Source organism: Mirounga angustirostris, unplaced genomic scaffold (genome assembly GCF_029215605.1).
Source record: "Mirounga angustirostris isolate CCGP_5_RB_7025 unplaced genomic scaffold, mMirAng1.0.hap1 SCAF_7, whole genome shotgun sequence".
Lineage (NCBI taxonomy): Eukaryota > Metazoa > Chordata > Mammalia > Carnivora > Phocidae > Mirounga > Mirounga angustirostris.
Window position 1 is genome coordinate 80,219,760 of NW_026991715.1, and position 21,235 is coordinate 80,240,994.

The 21,235-nt window shown below is 35.8% G+C and overlaps 1 protein-coding gene across 18 annotated transcripts in view; it reads left to right on the forward strand.

Moving 5' to 3' along the window:
- Nucleotides 1–21,235, forward strand: part of PAM (peptidylglycine alpha-amidating monooxygenase) — a 283,678-nt gene that overhangs the window by 90,088 nt on the left and 172,355 nt on the right. The window lies entirely within an intron of this gene.

Here is a 21,235-nt window from a genome sequence, read left to right on the forward strand (position 1 = left end):
CTCGGCATTTTCCCCCTTGTGGTTCCAATCTTACATGAAAGGGAACAAGAAATCAATGACATCCTTTACATTGTTTCAGTCAGTAGTGTCATAATATGAATCTTGTGTGTGTGTGTGTGTGTGTGTAGCATTTTTTATAGTTTCCAAAGCGTTCTTATTTATATTGCCTCATCTCGCTTTCACTGTTTAAAGGATGGCAGTCCCGAGGTTTATAGGACGTGGCTGGAGTCATGCAGCTCCTTCCTTCTCTTTTCAGGAGTGTGCACATTGGCTTCTGTGACTATGTATAAGCTAAGCATTAACCAATAACCATCTGTTCATGGCTATGAATCCCAAGATGGGATTTGGGTACACTTAAAGAAATTTACTCAGCTGCCGACTCATTAAAGAATATATCTATCATTGGTGGTGGCTGGGTTGTCGGGCAGAAAAACTTCCTTGTTATTGGAATTGAGGCTGTAAATTGTTCAGGGGAGATTCTTCATCAAACGAGCATGCATAATTTTCTCCTTTTAAGTTCACCATTTCTTTTTGCAAGATTCACATTTCTAAAGATGAAGTAGATAGAAGTGTACTGGAACTGGAAGACGCCCCCCCCCCCCCGGAACAGGGGGAATTATAATACCAAAAGATACTTAATTTTTGCTGATCAGTAATACTAGGTACAGTGTTGCCTTGTGTATGTCAAAATATTTCAGGTAAAGATGGTTTTCATATATGGAATTTAAATAACAAGGCCTGTGACATTTTACATATAACCTACCAGATACATTGAATACAATTAAAATATTCAAGTTAATGTCAAAGAAAATAACATAAATAACGTTTATCTGTGATTTAATTTAAATTTAAAATATATTTTAAGTGTTTCAGAGAAAGGATGAGGGAATTGTAGAATTTGTTCTATGTTACAGTAGGTTGAGAAAGCAGAGAGTGTATTTTGTGTGATATAACAGCTTTTGCCAGATTTGAATGAAAAAAATCTGAATGGGAAAATATACCTTTGTAGTCAAAGGGAATAATATATCACTTGAATTGTGTTCCTGAATTGCCATTTGTCTAGGAGATTGAATTTTTGAACATAACAGCAGTAAAATGCAAAAAAGGCAGATTAATATAGTGATGACTGAAAAAAAACTTAAGTGCTCAGGGTAGGAATTTGAACTTATGGTTCACACAATAGTATTTCATTTCTTTCTTGCAAATATGATTATTGAAAAGATTAATATTTTATGTTGAAAAAGCCACTTATTTGAATAAGCTCTCAATTATACTATTCCCCATTACGGATGTATTTTTTTTCACTTTTCACTTGAAATAGCAATATGTGTAAAATGCAGTTGATGTTCTGGCTTTCAATCTGACAAGCTCTTGCAGTACATGATAGGTAAAGCCTTTTCAGAATGTTCTTTTTGAACTTTTTGCTGGGTGATGGTTTCTGGATTAGCTTTCTGGATTAGCCTAGGGGTTGGTGCCATGGGTAACATCTGAGACGGTGGTTCATTATTCTCTAATCGTGTTTTCTGTGTGGACCACTCTTCACATCATTCTTCATCTCCCTTTTTACTTCTCTCTTCTTACTGATTTAATTCCTCTGTTCAACAATATTATCGAGTGCCTAGTACATGCCAGGCATTATTCTAGGGGCTGGAAATACAGCTCCTTGCTCTCTTGAAATGTACCATCTTGTGAAAAAGGTGAACAAGAAACAACTGAAATGAGTGAAACCATTTACTATGAATACACCCGAACAGCAAATAGTGAGAGAGCAGTGTATGACTGTGGTGGGGGGTGAAGACCACTCACTTCATGATGAAAGATGGAGCTGTTTCTTCCTTCTTGTGCCTTTTTCTCTTGATCCTGTCCCTGATGCCTAGTAGCCTGGCTGCACTCACAACTTTCATGTACCCAGAGTTGAAGCCAGTGCCACATTCTACCCCTTCCTTCACTCACGGATCTGCCAGATGCTGATGGACTGTCATTCCCTAATGTGCTTTTACTTTCTTACTTCCTATTAAGAATTCACTAATTATTACATATTTTAGAAGGCTTTCCCGATCCTTCCATCACCTCCTCGCTTCATCCTCTTAGTACCACACATGTTGTATTTGCTATTCTTATAGACCTTCTCACGTTGCCTTGTAAGGTTTGTCTTCCATCCGTGTATTATCACCCCTGACTGCCGCAGTGAAAGCCAGGACAGCATGACTTCTGTTTATCTTTGTTTTCCCAGAGGCTAATGCAGTGTCTGAAGAAAATAAGTTTCAATAACTTATGTTGTACTTTTTTACCCAAATTAATGAATTGTTTGATCTTACAGTACTTGCTCTTAGAATAATTTCAAGCCACAAATATACTTTTCTTCTAAGATGTAACTGATTAAATGAAAGCATAAAATGTAATATATTAGGGGATTAATTTAAGAAACTGAATGCATTCTTGTCAATTAAATAAATGTAAAAGGTACATTAATAACTAGTTGCCTCTGTTTCACTATTTATATTTTTCACAGCTGAAGAGAGAAGGGTTCTGAACCACATTTAGAATTAATTAGAAGAAACCTAAGAGGCATATAGAAAAACAACATAATTATATATGTGGTTTTATATATGCACTGGAAAGTGAAATTAGATAAGTCATTTGAAGAGCTGTATGATTCATTATAATGCAATCCATTATGTAGCTCACCTTAAATTATAACGTAACACCAAAAAAAATGCCATGGCCTAAAGAAATATTTTATGTGAGTGGTGTCATCATGCATTTACAGGAATGAGTATCCATTTTTGTAACTTTTCAAGGGAAAATATTTAAACATTTTAAAAACAAGATTACATTTAGAATATTTAGTCACACATGTTTTTATTTGTTTGCCCACTCCTAAAATGGAAAGAAATTGATTTTATCAAGTTCATTCTTAAGGTTTTAAAATTGTTTGCCATCCTTTCCAATAGTTAAAAAAATAAATAAATGAGTAAGTATCATCAGTTTACAGATTAGTGGTCATTGACTTTAAACATCACGACATTTTTGTATTTTGGTACAGCCTTTTTAAGTCTACATATGTTTTTACCATCTTTAGTCCTACCAGTTTTAAAGAATGGTTATTAAGTTCTTTGGACATGAATTACTGCACCCCAAAGGGGAAGAATATAAACAACATAAATACTTAAGTTTTTTTTTTTTTAAATAGCTACCTTTAAAGATACTTTTATGTTGTTCCTTCTAAAATATTAGTTAGTAGATAGTAAAATGATAAATTCAGTTGAATATAATGGAGAAAAGGGAAGAAGAAATGTGACCATGATTTAATAGTTTCTTAACTTTTGTTTTCTTCCTGTGTGGCAGAGAAGCTTATGTAAACTCATTAAGTTTTAGTTGAATGATAATTCTTATTATTTATAAGAGAAATGTAGCATCATTGTAATTATACTTTCAAGGTGGATGTTTGCTTTTGTTTTAATTTATTGTGAGTTCAAAGGGAAGGGTTGCTTCATAATGCGTTTCTGTCCATGATCAGCAAATAAAAATAGGAAGAAAATAGTTGCAGCCTCTGCTTCATATACTAATCTGTTAGGATAACACATATGTCATGAATATTCTTAATTCCTGATTAAAAATCTTGATTAAGATGGAAGAGTTTCTGGTTTTTCACCTTTAAATATTCTTTAATGCAGAGAGCCGACAGTGATGGATGCACTAATATGTAATAAATACAGAATCAGAGGTCTGGAATGATCTTTGAAATATCACCTCCAACTCCCTGAATCTCAGAAGTAGTACACCAAAGTATTTGAACTCCTAAAGATCTTTAAAGAAAATTTTATTAGTTTTTTTTATTGTGATATATATCATACATACAGATGCATGCATAAAGCTTAGACAGTTTGGGGAACAGCCATAAATTCCTATGGGACCACCACCCAGGTCAAGAAATAGAACATTACTCTTCCCCCAGAAGTCCTCTCTATATGAAGTTGCATTTACTTTCTATCAAAACCGGTTCTAGTTTTCAAAGTTTGTGTTCAAAGATTACACGTAGAAACACTGCTTCTCCCCCTCCCCCTCCAAAGTTTCAGAAATTCATTACTGGAAAGAGTTAAACTCCACAGACACCCTGTCTAGGCCAGAAGTATTTCTATTTCTGGTACTTTTGAAATGCATTTAGTGGCTGAAAATAAAAGTGTATCACATGCGTAAATTGGGCCAGGTGATGTGTTTGTGGAACTAGCTGTGGGGAGCCTCCTTCTGTCTGTCTTTAAAAATGCAGAGGCTTAAGATGATGAAACATTATTAGAGGTTTGGGTGGATGGGATTGAGAAGAGATTCTTGGGTTGACACCAATTAAATCCATTTTTCATGATGATATGACAAATCCAGTAGTACTACAACCAGTTGAAATAGCAGGGTAGAAGGTGGCTACCAGAATGCAATTTTCAATTAAGACATCAGACAAATGATTTCACAGTAATATAATCAAGTTTTTCAGAAGAAAAAAAAATGTGTACTGCCATTCTTGACTAGACACTACATCTTTAAATACACACCTCAATGCTCTGCCCATAAAAATGTTGCTTTTCTTCATTTTGATAGGTACAGCATTATGTCCAAACTTATTTCTTATGCCACTTTCTTATATTGGGGCCATTTGTTTGGTTTTGTTTTACTGTATTTTAGGTTATTAATCAGTGAGCAGATACTTTATTACCATTAAAAGGAATTATAAATATCATTGAAATGGTGCTGGTGTTGAAGGAGCAGATGTGTGCTGATTTTTCAGTTTTCGGTTTTTGTTTTTTAATATTTCCCCCTGGGATAGCTGTTGGCAAAGTAAAACAACCTGCAGTCAGATTACTGAAACAGAAAGAAAAAAGGAAGGAAAAGTAAATTAACCATATGTAGTCTACATAGGTTTTTTTCTAAAAAGAGAAAAAACCCCACACCTTTAAATATAGATGTTTGTTATAATTAACGAGTATAAAAAATACTTTTATCAGATTTAATATTACATCTATCCCAGTTCATTCTTTGTTTTCATTTCCCTTGCCCTCCTGTTTACTTCTCTGCTCTGCAGCAGATCGGCTTCGTACTCACTGTTGCCAGTGCAGAGCTGCCATCAGCCAGAGATGTGACAGTTCACAAAGAGAGATGTTTTGGCATTCCAGGACCTGGAGGGCATTAAATTTGGTGTGAGACAGAACAGGTCTTCTTTATTTTGACCTATAAAACATAGATGCTATTGTAAAAAATATCACTACACAAAATATCTTCAGCTAGTAACTCTGGACGATATCAGTCTTCAAGGTCCTCACTGTATTTTATTACTGTATTTTTTGCCTCCTCCTTTTTTTATTTTGGAAGGAAAACCAGAGGGATTCACTGTACTAATATATCAATTTTGAAGCAACTTGTCTGGCTTCAGAGGTATCTCTGAATGGAGTGTTCCAGCTTCTTGTTGGAGGATATTCTTTAACATGTTAAAGGATCACAGGTTTTATTATCACTAGCTGGGGTAAAGAGCAAGAACTAATCAATATTCTTTCCTAGGTCTGTCCCCGGGTGTCTTAAAACCCTATCTGTTTGTTTCCTGTTTCTCCTTTACTTCTTGTGCTGGAGAGATTTTCTAGTTAGTCTCTCACATCTCATATACAGTCCATTAGTATATCCCACTTTCTCTACCTTTAAAATACACTCAGAATCCAACCACGTGTTACCTCAACTGCTACCATGTTGGATTGAGCTACCGGGATTAGACAGAAAAAGATAAAACGATATAAAATCTTAAAATCTTATAAAAATAGTAACAATGTAGTGATTTATAATAATATAAATCTATAATGATTTCATAAATTAAATTAATGAAATAAATTTATAACTAAATTTATAATAATATATAATAAGAATATACTTTCCTTGCTTTATGTATTTGCTTCCCCATTCTCCCCCTGAGTCCAATCTCAATAAAGGAGCCAGAATGATTCGTTTGAAATGTAAGTCCAGTCTTGCCATTCTTCTCAGACTCTGCAGTGACTCTATTTGACCACAAGCCGTAGTCCTTATAGTGACCCACAGAGCTCTACTGATCCAATCGCCATTACCTGCCTGAGCTGCTCCACTGACTTGATTCAAGCACATTTGCCTCCTTGTGGCTGCTTACCTCTAGCTCTTTCTTCTATCTGGAGACATCCACAGGTAGCCACTGTGCTCATTCCCGACCACCTATGAGTCTTGGTCAAGTGTCACCTTTATAGTCTCACAATTTACCGCTCACCTTACCCCAACATCCTCACTCTCTATTATTCTGCTTTCCTTTTTCTTTTTCAATGATGATAATCACCTTCTAACACATAATATTATTAACTTATTATATGTTTATTGTCCATTTTCCTGCTAGAATGTAAGCTGCATGAGGGCTGGAATCTTCATTTTGTCAATGGTGTATTTTAAGCACTTAGAAATTATTTATTGAATAAATGGATAAATATTTGTAAGATAAATAATTGGTATAGCCCCTACTGGTTCTTTTCACATTTCTTCATTCCAGAATCTCACAGCTTCCCTTATCTGTAATTAGACAAATAGGTGGCATCAGCATGAGTCTCTTAGATGCAACATCCCAAACCAAATATTTTAGAACCAAAATTTTAAAAGGAAAGCGAATTTCAAATATAAATATCTTTTGATTATTTGTAAGTGGCCATAACATCCTTATTTCTGTCTCTCTCAAAAACATCTATAAACGTCCTTTATCTCTTTTGGTTCCAAAAAGGAGTTACTATGGAAAAGGAGACATTTTCAGTATAGATTTAATATCTTTCTCATAGCCATGTGACTCTAAGGGTAATTCAGTTCTCCATTAACTTACAGATGGGAATGAGGGATGAGAATCTTGAAATAAATGCAGAACAGGATCAGATAAGAAAATTATAGTCTTCTTCTCTTGGTCCGTTTAGGCTGTTATAACAAAATACCATAGACTGGGTGCTTATAAACAACAGAAAGTTACTTCTCAAGAGTTCTACAGGCTGGGAAGTCCAACATCAAACAGATTTAGTGTCTGGTGAGAACCCGCTTCCTGATTCACAGATGACCATCTTCATATTGCTTCCTCACATGGAAGGGACAGAGGAGCTTTCCAGTGTCTCTCAGAAGGACACTGTGCCCTCATCATCTAGCACCGCTACCTAATCATCTCTCAAAGGTCCCACCTCCTAGTGTTATCACATTGGGGGTTAGGAGTTCAAACATAAGAATGTTGAGGAGGGACACAAACTTTCAGTCTAGAGCACCTCTCTATTCCCAGATTTAGAAATAAAGTTATATCAAGATTAAAAGAGGAAAGTTTTTAGGAGGACGTTTGGCATTAAAATCCACCAAAATATCAAAAATTCATTTCTGGCAATATTTAAAAAAAAAAACCCCACTCTACATATCATGGCCTAGTTGAAAAGCATGATTGTTGAGGTCAGTATATTTAAATATTTTGAGTGAACTTACATGATAACATTTGAAGACAGTATGGGTTCTGAATGAAAGAGTAAAGATCTCATAGAAATTAATGAAAAAATATAGATCCACAGAAAATGTAGTGGAAGTATGGGTTGGGTGCTAGAACAAGAAGGTAGGTTAAAAATTTTACCAAACTTTGGCTGAAAAATTTTGCAAAATGCTAATCAATGAAGGGAGTAATCTTTTAATTCAGTTTTACCCCTCAAGCAGATCACAGTGTCATGCACTCAAAGGCTGGAAGGGACAGCAGGTACATTTGATTAGAGAATCAAAGTCCCAAGCATTTGAGGTGGGTTGGAGCAAAACCAATAGAATTTAATGCAGTTGTGAGGACTTCTGTCTTTAGTGCAAAAAATAAAAAAGTAAAACCCCCAAACCCCCCAAAACCCACAGCTGCATAATCAAAGCATGGTAAAGCTGTATAACATAGAAGGATCATTAGAATTCTAGTAGTTACCAGAAAAAAAGTCTGATGTGAAGATGAACTATTTTAATGAGCACTCAGGGTACAAGGACACTTCTTAGGATTTTTCACTTTCAGAAACCACATTTTAAGAGGGACTGGGATACATGGGAACTCTTTCCAAGAATGCTGGTCAGAGTGGTAAAGGAAGGAAGAAGAATGAACTATCTGGGAAATACACTGCCTAGGCACTGGCAACGTATCTCATTTAATCCCCCTTAACTCTGTAAGTGGACTAATATCTCCACTATACAGAAAATTTAGTGTTGCTCTCTTTACTAAATCGAAATTATCAATGAAACTCTCAAATGGGCACAATCTTGGGAAAATATTTCGACAGAACTAACTGAAGAAGAAATAAAAGATTGAGAAGTTCTATAACCATTAAAGGGATTCAATCACTTGTTAAAAACTTATTTACAAAAAAATCTCAAAAGGCTGAAACATTTTTACAGGAAAGTTCTATGAACAATTTCAAGCACGTACAAACTGAACAAAATATTGAGTCCAGAAGAATGTTTTATTCCCAAGTCATTTTATAAGGCTTGGATAATCTTTATGTCAAAACCAGAGAAGGGAGTATGATAAGAGAAGATTAAAGGTAAATCTTACTTGTAAAATTAGATGTAAAAATCCTCAATGAGATCATGAAAACTGAACCCAGCCACGTATTTAAAACATGTATCAATGACCAAAGATGTTTTATTCAACAAGTTAAAGAGTGGCTTGGCATCAGAAAATTTAATTAATAGATTAAGGGAAAAAAAAAACCCATTATTTTCTTAATTATTTCACAAAAAAAGTTTGATAAAATACAGTGTCCTATTGTAATAAAAACTCTTAGCAAACTAGAAATAGAAAGTCATTATTCCTGACTGGGTAAAGGGAGTCTGCCAAGAACCACAGCAAATGTCACACTTGATGCTGAAACATGAGAAGTGTTCCCTTTACATGAGAAATGAGACATGTCTACTCACTGCTTCTGTTCACTGTTGTACTAGATGGCCTGACCAGAGCAGTAAAACAAGAGAAATGAACATTCAAATATCATATACATATATAAATTAAAATTAATATATGTGTATGTTATATATAATTTTATAGTTAGGTTAGTATATATTAAAACTAGTATACAGTCTTTTCTTTGAAACAACACTGATCCAAACTATTTTTAAATGATGCATAAAAGGAAGAAAATTAGATTATCTTTATGTGTTGTGTATGGGTTTTACAAATATATTCTTTGTTTCTATTCAGAAGTGTTGATATTAATGGAAAAAAACATGGGCAAGACAAAGTCTAAAGAATGATTATTTTGTATTGGAAACTTTGACATAAAATTCTGTAATTAATATGTATTGGCTTAGATATGGTGTATTTCTGTAACAATGTTAATTTAAAGAGAAATTTCTGTACAAAAGTAGTTTAATATAGTGGGTCCCACAGACTTTAATCTTACAGGGCAGTCATGGTATATAATTTGGGAGTGGCTTCAGCTGCATATAACAAAACAAATGAAAATATTTTCAATAAGAAAGAAGTTAATTTCTTTCACAAAGGAAAGAGATTTATCTGTTTTGGAGATAAGGTGGTCTGGCTTTTCCATATATACATCAGGGACCCAGACTCCTTCCAGGCTACCACTCCTACATCTTTAGGTATAACCCTTGTCCTAATAGTTCAGAACAGCTGTTAACCCTCCAGCCATCACATGCCCCCTTTAGCCAGCAGGATAGAAAAAAGGGCAAAGAAGGGCACACAAATAATATTTTGGCTTTACCTATCCACAGTTGAGTTTGAGGCATGTTATCCTATATTTGAACAGCAACATAACCAGGTAAAAATTAAGGTTCTTGTGATGAAGGAGGAAGGGGAAAAAAGGATATTGTAAGCCTAGTGGTCCCTGTTACAGGTGGCTATTTCACTTCATAATAAAGCTGATTTAATTATTGAAAAACTAAAGGAGACATGCACTTCACTTAATTTTACCTTGTCCCTTTCAGTGTAGGAATAAGTGTGTCGTTGAGCTTTTTTTTTTTTTTAAGACAGTTTTGCATTGTGAATAATAAACAAACTTACATAGAAACAAGAAATAACACACATAATAAGCTTCATTAAAATTCAGTTATTTGGAGTGAAATTACCTAACTCTTTCGGGCAACGCATGCTAAAAATTCTACTTAGCATAATTGCTGGGTTAATACTATCTCTTTTTCCAGATTAAATATTTTTGATTCACATTTATTACGGCAGTTGTCCTCTGCACTTGGAGTAATAGCACACTGTTTATTTATATATTCTAGGACCCAGAATCAAGTTTTGTTTTTTCTACCATTTCCACCTGCTCACTCTCAAACTGTTATAAACACACACAACTCAGAGACTGTTGTTTCTGTACTTTGTAGTGCAAGCATCATTATTTCCTCTTTATTTAAAAAAAAATTCAAAACCAAGTAGTCATCAGAACATGTGCAGTCTGTATTTTCTGTCCTTTAAAGGTCATGGCGGTTTTGCTCTGTGCACATAAAGACTTAAAGAACTTTAAAGGCTAAAAGAGGTAGGTGTCAATTTTAGTGCTTCAAGTTAAATTTAGAGAGCATTCCCAAGTATTTCTCTCAACTGGCATTTCCTGATTTTACCGAGGGGCAAAAATGAACATTTGCAAAAGTATAGAGCACTCCCTAAAAATATTTATGAATTTGGTCATAATCAAAATCTCACTAGAACTGTTATTTTGAACTTGAAAAATATAGATTCATTAATTTGTCTTAAAAAATTAGCTGGAGATAATAGTAGCCAGCAAAATATTGACAAAGAAGTCAGGGGGAACTTTAACTGTCAGATGTCAGAAGGAACTTATTATTAAGTTAAAATCTGACCAAAAAAAAAAAAAGTAGTTAAAACAATGAAACAGAATAAACATCTGGAAGGTGTGCTTAAATATATATAGGTACAAATATGTGTCTAGACTGTCTAGATAGTATTTAATATGGCCATACACAAAATCGGCTAATTATGAAAAATAGAAGTTGATTCCTCTGCATGTCGTACACAAAAACATATTTCAATTGGATTCAAAAGTTACTGACAAAAATGAAAGCATGATTCAGCTAATCTCAGGAAGGGCTTAAAAATGAGAGAAAAACACAAAGGAAAAAATATTGATCATTTGATTTCACAAAATATAACCTAAATTTATGTATATGTGTATCACATGTATGTAAGTGCATAGAACAGAGATTGAAGAATACACAGAAAATTGTTAATAGAAGTTACTTTATTTATGGAAATGGAATTGATAATGGAGTGTCATGTGAGGTAGTACAGTTTACTCCAATACTGCTATGTTTCTCTTTTTAAAAAATTTTTAAAGTTTAAATTCAATTAATTAACATATATGTATTATTAGTTTAAGAGGTAGAGGTCAGTGATTCATCAGTCTTACATAATACCTAGTGCTCATTACATCACGTGCCCTCCTTAATGTCCATCACTCAGTTACCCCATTCCCCCAGGCCCCTCCCCTCCAGCAACCCTCAGTTTGTTTCCTGATTAAGAGTCTCTTATGGTTTGTCTCCCTCTCTGATTTCATCTTGTTTTATTTGTCCCTCCCTTCTCCTATGATCCTGTTTTATTTCTTAAATTGCACTATGAGATCATAAGATGATTGTCTTTCTCTGATTGACTTATTTCACTTAGTATAATTTAACCCTCTGGTTTCATCCACATTGTTGCAAATGGCAAGATTTTTTTTTTTGATGGCTCAGTAGTATTCCATCTGATATATATATATATATATATATATACACACATATATATATACACACACACACATACACCACATCTTCTTTATCCATTCATCTGTTGATGGACATCTGGGCATTTCCATAGTTTGGCTATTGTGGACATTGCTGCTATGAACACTGGGGTGCAGGTGCTCCTTCAGATCACTACATTTGTATCTTTGGGGTAAATGCCCAGTAATGCAATTTCTAGGTCATAGGGTAGCTCTATTTTCAACTTTTGAGGAACATCCATACTGTTATGTTTCTGTTTAAGTTTATTTATTTTTTTTTTTAGTGATCTCTACACCCAACATGGGGCTTGAACTCACAACCTGGAGATCAAGAGTCACATGCTCCTCTTACTGAGCCAGCCAAGCACTCCTGCTATGTTGTTTTAAGTCTTTTTTTTTTTTTAAAAAAGATTTATTTATTTACTTATTTGAGGGGTGGGGAGGAGCAGAGGATGAGAGAATCTTGAGCAGACTCCAGTTGAGCTCATCTCAGGGCTAGATCTCATGACCCTGAGATCAGGACCTGAGCTGAAACCAAGAGTCAGACAGTTAACCAACTGTGCCACCCAGGTGTCCCTGTGTCTTAAAAAAATAGCAGTGGAATGAATTATTGCATTATTTATTAACTCAAAACAATTATGAATGTGAGAAAAAGCAAACAATTTTCTTCCTTTTTTTTTTTTTAAGTTGAGTGTAGTCAACTCACATTGTTACATTAGTTTCAGGTGTACCACATAGTGATTGGACAAGTCTATATGTTATGCCCTGCTTACCACAAGTTCAGCTGTATCTGTCACCATACAATGCTATTAGAATATCATTAACTGTATTCCTTATGTGTTGCCTTTTATTCCTGTGTCTTACTCATTCCAAAACTAGAAGCCTGTATCTCCCATTCCCTTCACCCATTTTGCCATCCCCTAATTCTCCTCCCTTCTGCTAGCCATCAGTTTGTTCTCTCTGTGTTTCAGATCTGTTTCTGATTTTGTTTGTATATTCTTTGTTTTGTTTTTTAGATTCCACATATATGTGACATCATATGGTATTTGTCTTTCTCAGTCTGACTTATTTCACTTAGCATAATGCCCTCTAGGTCCGTCCATGTTATTGCAAAAGGCATGATCTCATCCTTTTTAGGGCTGTGTAATATTCATTATATATACATATATGTATATATATATATATAGACACACACACACACACACACATCTTCCTTATCACTTCATTTACTGAAGGGCCCTTATGTTATTTCCATATCTTGGTAATTGTAAATAGTGCTGCGATAAACATAGGGATGCGTATAGCCTTTCAAAATAGGGTTTTTGTTTTCTTTGGTTAAATACCCAATAGTGAAATTATTGGATTATATGGTATTTCTATTTTTAATTTTTTGAGGAACCTCTGTACTGTTTTTCACAGTGGCCATACCAATTTACATTTCCATCAACAGTGTACAAGGATTGCTTTTTTCCCACATCCTCACCAACACTTGTTATTTCTTGTGTTTTTGATTTTAGCCATTCTGACAGGTGTAAGGTGATAGGTCATTGTGATTTTGATTTTTGTTTTCCTGATAATTAGTGATGTTGAACATCTTTCCATGTGTCTGTTGGCCATCTGTATGTCTTCTTTTGAAAAATGTCTATTCAGGTTCTCTGCCCATTTTTAAATCAGGCTGTTTGTTTTTTTGGTGTTGAGTTGCATATGTTCTTTATATATTTTGTATATTAACCCCTTATCATTTGCAGATATCTTCTCCCATTAAGGGTTACCTTTTTGTTTTATTGATGGTTTTCTTTGCTGTGCAAAAGTATTTATTTTGATGTGGTCCCAATAGTTTATTTTCGCTTTTATTTCCCTTATTCTTAGGAGACTGATCTAGAAAAATGCTGCTGTGTCTGACGTCTGAGAAATAAATGCCTGTGTTTTCTTCTAAAACTTTTATGGTTTCAGGTCTCACATTGAGGTCTTTAATCTATTTTGAGTTTATTTTTGTGTATAGTATTAGAAAGTCGTCTAGTTTGATTCTTTTACATGTGGCTGTTGAGTTTTCCTAGTACCTTTATTGAAGACATTGTCTTCTCCCCATTGTATATTCTTGCCTCCTCACACATTAATTGACCATATAATTGTGGGTTTATTTCTGGGCTCTCTGTCCTGTTCCATTTATCTGTGTGTCTCTGTTCGTTCCAGTACCATACTGCTTTGATTACTCCAGCTTTGTGGTGTATCTTGAGATCGGGAATTGTGATCCTTCAAGCTTTGTTTTTCTTTCTCAAGATTGAAGAAAAAGCAAACAATTAATATATAGGCTGTTTTGAATAACTTTATGAGCCAGACTTTGAACATGACATAATTTCTCCATTGGATATGCACGGTAATATTAGTATCTAGTCCCAGAATCTAGAAAAATTCATATTCTACCATCAGGGGCTGGTGAGGGAGGAGGAAGAGGGGGAAATGCATTCATATGGTTCTAAGAAGCAAGTCAGCACAATGCAGAGTGATAAGTCTTACAGCTCGGTCAGTGGTATTGTTGTACAGTGTTCTACCCTCAGGTCTGTTTTAAAGAAATCAGTACAGCCCAAGAGCTTGCCGATCCATGAACAGATGCACCACCATATGTGATCTAGCATATGATAAAACATTTTAATGTTTCTACAACTGGGCTTTCTTACATTTGATATGTACATTTAGTGTAATGACTTGATTTTTTTTCTTCTTTGCAAAGTTTCTATTAAGTTGAAAACTTCAAAACTGATGATTGATCTAAGCAAATAGTAATTCAAAGGTAAAAAAAGGAACGGCAACCTAAAGCTCACAGCTTATACAAAAACTAACTTAAAATGGATCACAGTTAAATGGAAAACATAAAGTTACAAAACTTTTAGGAAAAAACATAGGAGAAAATCATCAGGACCTATGGCTAGGTGAAAAAGTTCTTAGACTTAACATTAAAAGCACAATTCACAAAAGGAAAAACTGGTAATTGGAGTCATCAAAACTAAAAACTTTTGCTCCCAAAAAGACCCTGTGAAGAGGATATTAAGACAAGGTGTAGATGGAAAGATATATTTGCAAACCACATTATCTGACATAGGCCTTATGTCTAGAATATATTATAAGCTTTCAAAATTGAACAGTAAAAAAAACAAAGCAATCCAGTTAGAAAATGGACAAGATACATGAATAGACATTTCATTGAAAAATATATGGATGGCAAATAAGCACATGAAAAGATGGTCAACATCATTACTCACTAGGGAAATGCAAATTAAAAGCACAATGAGATATTACTACATACCTGTCACATTGGCTAAAATGTAAAAATAGTGGTAACATCAAATGATAGCCAGGATATGGAGAACTGGTTCACTCATACTTTACTAGTAGGAATCTAAAATGGCACAGCCACTTTGGAAAAGAGTATGACAGTTTCTCACAAAATGGCCATATCACCCAGCAATTGCACTCTTGAGTGTTTATCCCAGAGAAACAGAAATTTATGTTCACACAAAAACCTGCACGTGCCTGTTCATAGCAGCATAATTTATAGAAGCTCCAAACTGGAAATAATCCACATGTTCTTCAAAAGGTGAATAGTTAAACTGTGGTACATCTATACCATGAAATAAGACTCAGCAGTAAAAAGGAATGAATGATTGATATGTACAAGTTGGATGGGTCTCGAGGGAATTGTGTGGAGTGAGAAGCCAATCTCAGAAGATGACCCACTGTATGATTCTGTTTATAAAACATTCTTGAAAAGACAAACTTATAGGAGATGGAGAGCAGATTTTCTCGTTGTGTTATGTACTGTAATTGTGAAGGAGGTTACCATAGGGAGAAATTGGGTGAAGGGTATATGGGATCTCTCTGTATTATTTCTTTCAATTTCAGGTGACTCTATAATCTTAAAAGCAAACAGACAAACAAAAAAACTAAAAACCTTCAACTCAAGGGAAAGGGACAATAGACTCAATCTTGTAGTTAAGTAACTTGCCCATGATCTCACAGCCTCTGGGTAGCAGAACTTGGACTTGAACCGAGAGAGCTGACTTTAAAACTTGTCTCTGTTTCTACAGCACATGCCATCTTCCTGGTCCCACTCAAGGTAAATGGCAGTAATTTTTAATGCAGGCCTTGGCAGCCATTCCTCCAAAGAAAGAAATTGAGAAAGAAAAAAAATTGAAATCAAAGAAAATCAGGATCAGGGTTAGGTTGTAGTGAAACTCTCCTCGACAGTGTTTCCCAAAAATACCTGGTAGTGCCTCCAAAACATTTCAAGGCCACCTGGGGATCTTGATAAAATGCAGATTCAAATTGAGTCAGTCTTGGGTGGGGCCTGAGGTATTTCTGATAAACTCCAAAGTGATGCTAACCCTGCAATCCGTGGACCAGTCCCTAAGCAGTGGAGATAAAAGAACTTCTGCCATAGCTCTTTGTAACTAAGGTGGCTTGCAGAATGCTGTACAACAAACAGTATTTCAGATGTGGTTAGGAGGCTGCAGTCCAGTGACACATGGGATGAGAGAGGACGGAAGACATTGTCGGGTTGTAGTTTAAGCCTGGGGAATCTCTCCATAAGTGAAGACAGCTGAGCAGACAGAGACAAACTCAAGTGTCAAAGCATCATGTTAAGGGGATGCTTCACAGTCAGTTGCAATAATAACAGCTGTTTGTTGTGACGGTGAGGTTGTCTATTTTCTACACGTGTGTGTAAAAGAAATTATTGATAACGTAGGAAGTTTTTTGTGTCCACAGTCTACACTGTCATCAGACCTGACAGCTCCAGTTCCATCCATTCAGTGTTTGGGGGTTTGATTTGTCCTGTTATCTAAACTAATTAAGATCAGAATATCCATAGCTTCCATTTTTTCAGGGGTACACAGGTTTAACTTTTGTATTACTGAATAGCACAAATACATTGTGCCAAAGAGTCTTTAGATGCCCTTCATTCAAAGTCAGTCTTTAATTATTAATGCTTTTATCAGGCTTTCTGAAATGTGCCATGTTTCCCAAAGTAGCTAAAGCTTGATGTGGCTTTATGTGATGATAGGAAATTAATAAATGAGTATGAGAACTGAGGAAATGAAGTGTGAAATTGTGTGGTATTTCAAAGTGTGAGCTTCTTTTGTGATCTATATTTTATCATGTCCTAGGTCACGTTTGGTGGTGCATTTGCTCAATGGTCAGCAAACGGGTAGGCTTCTTTAAAACATTGGGCCTGAAGGGTGTAACTGCAGCTATACCACTGGCCAAGCTGCAGACTCTTTAATTTCCTAGGGTGTTGTGCTGACTTCCTTCTTAGGAACAAGATGATGCCTTTTTCTTTTTTCTTCTCCCTTAGAACAGTCCCTGATGGTGGAAATAGTGACATACAAAACTACCCTTGAGAAGCTCACTTTCTCATTAGTCTTCTCCAGTCTTTCCTCCTATCCCCTTCACTTCAGCCTCTACTCCACAGCCAGAATGGTCTGCAACACACCTCTGATCCCATCACCTACAGGATAAAGACGAAATAGCACAGGGCCTCTTGTGGGTTGGCTCCTGCCTTTCTCGCCAGCCTCATTTTCTGACCCTCCCCCTTGCAGTGTTCCTTGAGCTCTGGCTCTATGAAACTCCTTGTGGTTCTTAGAACTCAACCTGCTCACCTGCCTCAGGGTTGACTTATAAGCTCTTTTCTCTATTTGGGATGTTTTTTCTCTGTTGGCAACCTGATGGACATTTGATGTGTAGCTTAGTCACTTCCTCCGTGAGCCTGCCTTAGTCAAGGCTGTTTGGTTTCAAGGAATAGAAACCCACTGAAATTATCACAAACAAAAGTGTTTCTATAAGTGAAAAAGCAGGCCACTTCACGTTTTCCTGAACAGGACAGGAAATATGCTAGGACTTTGGGATAAAACCCAGTTACGAACCAAGGTTGTTCCTGTGGTGTTGCCTGATTTCCGTCACTTCTCTGTCTGCTACAGTCTTCTCTTCTGATTTGCAAAGTGATGTTCTGACTTCTCTACTCTTTTGTCACTTCACCTTGCTCATGGCTTTGTTTTGGCTTCCCCGATGTCATTTTGGCCCTGATATTACATAAATTTTCAACTCAGCTACCATCTCATTTTTGCAACATCAGATTTTCAGGCAGAGATATCTGGATTGGCCCAGTTAAGTAAGGTGGCTAATTAGCTACAGCTGGAGAGTGGGGTCCTACCTTGACTTGGGGCCCACCTTTCAAGGCTGGGAGGGTCTGGCACTGCTGCTGTAATTCCACCACTCAGGTAAATGGTCCTTCCTCTTTCACCCAAGTCCCACCATACTAAGCTCCTACATACAGTTCGACTTGCCTTTCAGTCAAAGGGTATATGGTTCTCGGATTTTAGGGCATAACATCCCAATTCATATGAAGAAGCCCTTCTCCCAATTCTGGGGTTGCTTTCCCTCTCGTGGTTTTCTTGCCAAGTAAGAAGAGAAAGTTCACTTTTTGGAATGGGCCTGCTCTCACTGGTATTATCTTTGTTGGTGGTGGTGGTGCAGGGTACTCAATTCTCTTTATTTGGGGAAAAATTATAATTAAATTTAAAAGAAAGTTAGCTTTTTAAACTCTCTTGTGCTGTGAAAATGTATCTACTTGAGTGAGCTAAAGATAGTAAAATTACATTTAGGTTAATATCATTCAGCTCTCTAAACTCCTTCCTGACTATTCCGGTGAGAGTGCTTTAGATGATAAGGGGCAAGATTTTTCTGGGAAAACTTATTTAAGTGGAAATATCGTAAAGAAACTCAGGTAAAGCTGAAATCAGTCAGAGAACTATGGAGTTTTCTCTTAAATACATACCACATCCTACAAATTCTTCCATGATGCCCTATTTTGAGAATTGATCTCACAGAATACCAGTTCTGTAATAGACAGAATAGGAACATGGTGAAGATTTTATTGATTATTGCCATGAAAAATACTGTTTTTGAGGGGTCTATTCCAAATAGCCTGTGTGATCCTCTTGACCAACCTCTTACTTCATGCTGAGATTTGCAGAATATACAGAATGATTTCCCACTGAGAGTGTCAGAAGGAGGGTATACCTGAGGAGAAGAATTGGGTAAAAATTTTTGAATTATAAAATGTGTTCTCTTTCTCTCTCTCCATTACCTTCCTTTTCACTCTCTCCCTCTTTTTTTTTTTTAATTCTTTATCCGGGAGCCTAGAACTTGATTGTGCTTTATTTTTCAAACCTATAAGAAGAGGATATTGATACCTGTTATCTTTACTTATTATGATTATTTTGTGGAATCATGTGCATGTATGTTATAAACTGTTATGTTCTAGGAAGATAAGACACTGTTAGGGTCCAGTATGTGCAGTGAAGGGAACATAGATACCCAACCAGTGGCCCCTAATGCCCTAAAGGTTAGCAATTAGCTTGGGAGTCAGGCAAATCTAGTCTCCTCGCCTGAACAAGAATCTAAAGATTTGGAATAGGATCTGCTACTATTTTAAGCACCCCCACCCCGCCCCAGATTATTCTAATTTGGGTAAGTTTGGAAAATACTGAGGCAAGATTTTACTTTCATGTTCTTCACTTATGAAATAAGGGATAAAATGCCTACCCAGGAGATTGTGACAAAGTATGAATAAAGTAACATCCCTGAAAGTGCCCACATGGTGCTTAGAACATGATAGGTGCTTAGTAAATGGAAGTTCTCCTTCCTGTCAATAAAATGTAGAAAGAATGGACAGAACCTGAATGGGAGTACAAATTAAAGCATCCTGGTAATTCAGAGCAACAGGAAGAAGAGCTTGTTCCCATTTGGGAAGGAGAGAGGAGTTCCTTCTGCTGGCCTATTACTATGAAGTGTGGTGTGTTCAGTGGGTTTAGTGAGGAGGCTTTGGTATCTCTTGGTTCTACAAGACAGCGTTTCAAATCCTGGGTTTTCATTGAATAGCTGAGGAACCTGGAACATGTCACTTAACCTCATTTTTTTCAGTTTTCTTATTTATATAATAAGAATAATTAAAAACCTAACTCCTAGGATTGTTGTGAGGCAATAAAGCACTCATTCATTCATTCATTCAACAAGTACTTTTGAACACCTGTTGTCTGTCAGGCATTGTTCTGGATGCTAAGGGATATAGCAGTGAACAAAGAAGCAGCAAAACACCACCATATAGTGAAACCTCAAGAAATGAGAGCCATTATTATGCCAGCCCTGTCATCTGATTTGTATTTTGTACCATGACAGAGATATAAATTGCTGGAGCTTTAACTATTTGACTGGAGCCACAGAATCAAAATCATAGGTCTTAGCTGGAAGGAACACCAGGGTTCCTGTAGGATGTTGTTGATGTTGCCCATTGTATACATATTTGGTAGCTGTTGATGCGTATGAATGTGTACCATCATTTATTTTTCTAGAAGTAGTGATTGATCAGTGTATGATATAGGTACATACTCTTATTAAATCCTTCTTGGGAGCCAAGGCTCATGTTTTGAAGCACTTGATGGTGGTTAGACTTGTACTCATTGACCGTAGGATATAATAAATTTAATAAGTCCACATTATGTGCAGGTGTATGTTTTGAAGGCAGGGCATTGACAAGGAAGATGAAGGAGAGGGCAGGAGTAAGGATATATCACTTTGAATTCATTATCATTAGCTACAGTTGGTCAGCTGCCAGTTCATTATGATCAAGATTAACATATTAATAGATTGTGCTGACAGTTTTGTTCCTAGTCTTAGTTTATTGCTTATTTATTTTGCTGAAGGCCTTCTTTGTATACATGCATTGATAGTGCATCAAAACCTTGCATCAGGATTTTGGCAAAGTACCCAAAAGCCAGTTACTCCTTGTTAAAGTGTTGTGATAACAGAAATAGTCGAGAAAACGAGGAAGGAACTTTAAGATGGTAGGAGGAGAGATGACATTGTTACATTTTAGAGGCATTGTTCTTGAGCACAGATGGGTGATGTCTTCATAAATTAACAAAGCTGAGAATTAGCACTGTGAGCCTTTGTGAAAATTAGTGCTGTTTGTGCAGTTTTTTGAAGGTGTAGATGCTACACTAAAGACATTTAACACTTTCATGAATAAGAATTCTCTTTTTTAGTTCTATTTTTAGTCATTTCGTTGAAGAAACAATTTTCTTCACCCTAATATAGTTTCAGTTTTGGATAGAAATTTAAACACATTTTTATCAAATAAAAGCCATTAATGTACACACTATTTTCCAGGGAAAAAAGTGTTGGCTTCAGAGTAGACATATGTACCTTAGCTTCTAATTAACAAGTCCTTTGTCAATAGTCCATTCCTCTGTATTTATCAGCTGTCATAAGTTGTATTTGGATTTACACTGATCTGTTTGAACATTTGAGATGGTTAGACAAATATCCAAGTTTACCTTATTGTCATTCAACTAATGGAATAATTTCCTGCCTTCCGGGAACAAAAATATTGAATGGAAAATGAAAAAAAGGTG